The sequence below is a fragment of the Kryptolebias marmoratus genome, linkage group LG12, assembly GCF_001649575.2.
Source record: "Kryptolebias marmoratus isolate JLee-2015 linkage group LG12, ASM164957v2, whole genome shotgun sequence".
Taxonomy (NCBI): Eukaryota; Metazoa; Chordata; class Actinopteri; order Cyprinodontiformes; family Rivulidae; genus Kryptolebias; species Kryptolebias marmoratus.
The window spans coordinates 10,133,421-10,135,090 of NC_051441.1; the positions used below are offsets into that span (position 1 = coordinate 10,133,421).

The 1,670-nt window shown below is 37.0% G+C and overlaps 1 protein-coding gene and 1 pseudogene across 1 annotated transcript in view; both read right to left on the reverse strand.

Moving 5' to 3' along the window:
- Positions 1–1,664, reverse strand: part of LOC108241303 — a 22,841-nt pseudogene extending 21,177 nt beyond the window's left edge.
- LOC108229304 (cytochrome P450 2K4-like) overlaps positions 1–1,670 on the reverse strand; it is a 21,662-nt gene that overhangs the window by 12,442 nt on the left and 7,550 nt on the right. The gene's annotated exons all lie outside the window — the stretch shown is intronic.

A 1,670-nucleotide genomic window follows, 5' to 3' on the forward strand; every position in this document is an offset into this window, starting at 1 on the left:
ATCTGCCCTTCCATCTTTTATATTTTTTAAAATGGTCCTCCGGTTTTTAAGAAAAGGGCCCAGCCAAGGAATGAAGTTGTAAATCTTCAAACAATCATATTACAAAAAAGGAATTAAAGTAAAAATTTATGAGATCCTCAATCTGGACATAGTGATTTTGTTTTCAGCTCAGTGTTTGGTCTTGTTTTATTTGTTTATTAGTGATAATGTTGTTTATTCCTGGAAATTATTCAAAAGCTCAAACAAATTATCAACTCAACAAGATGTAACATTAATTCAACAAAACATTAATTCTGTCTATAAAGTCAAAGCCCAAACAAGTAACCAGGGGAAATAATAAACCAGAGTAAAAATTCAAGACAATAAAATTGACTGCTTTATAAACATATCAAGTGTTTTAGTTTTTTCAGATATGAGCTAAACTGCAGTCAGAGATGAACTCATCATCTGGAAGCACCAAATGGAAACTTTCCTTGTATTTTTTTACTTTTCTGTCGTACCATGATAGAAGCTGATCCTGTCAGGTGTATATTCTGCTTGTCTTTCTCCACCATACTTTGGAAGACCGGATCTTTGTATTCAAATCTCTTTCCAAACATTAGAGCTGATATCACATTTGAAGCAGCGTAACTGATGGCCTGAGTGTTGTTGAAGGATTCACCTGCGGCAGAATTGAGAAAAGTTTTGTTAGGCTGTTAAACATCAAAAACTATTAAGTTTAAGGTTTAATGCGTGGAAAATAAGATTGCACTGTGTTGAACTTATGCAGAATTGTGCTATTTTACACCTAAGTGTAGTTCAGCACAATTTAAAATTTGTTTCAGTTTTTAAAATTAGGCCTTCTGGCACGAGCACAATTACAATCAGTCTACAACCTGTGCAGAGCTTTTAAAATTACCTCCATATTGTTCCATTTCTTTAATCAGGTAGCCACATTCTTCAATAATTATCTCTTCACTCATCTTTCTGCCCATTCCAAAATCTCTCAATGTTGACAAGGCAAAATGCCTCATTTCTTTCCACGAGTCTCCGTTGGAAAACACAATCCCTGGAAACAGAATAAGTTGGTTTGTTTCAACAAGGACAACATATTTGATCAGTTAATTTGTGTAAACATGTTTTTACCATGTCCCTGGGTTAAATCATAGAGAATTGGAGTGATTTCTCTGTTTCCAAACTCATCAGCCTGGTTCAGCAGAGCTTCTTTGACGGTCCTGTAACCAGCCAGAACCACCACCTTCTTTGGTCCAAAGTAGACTTGGAAAACTGGTCCATATGTTTTAGAAAGCTGAAAACATGATGCAACTAAAAGTGGGACTCACATTTTACAAAACTTGTTTTTCAGTTGGAGAACAAATTCAATAATAAACACTGCATTACTCACATTAAAAAGACTTTGGTCGAGTCTCTTCAGGTCCACCTGGAACAGGTTCCCAAATACAGGAAGAGGTCTGGGTCCTGGAGGTTCTGGTCTTTTTTGGGAACTGAGGCTGGAGTGAAGAAGGTGGAGGAGCAGCAGAGCAACAAAGACCCCAAACAGAGAGACTGAAGTGGGGGACTGAAAAATATCCTCCAACATGATCCTCCTGGACACAAGACTTCACCTGTTCAGGTGTTTTAGTTTTACTTTACAATCTTCTCACAGTCGACAGCCTAACAGCCTGTTCAGA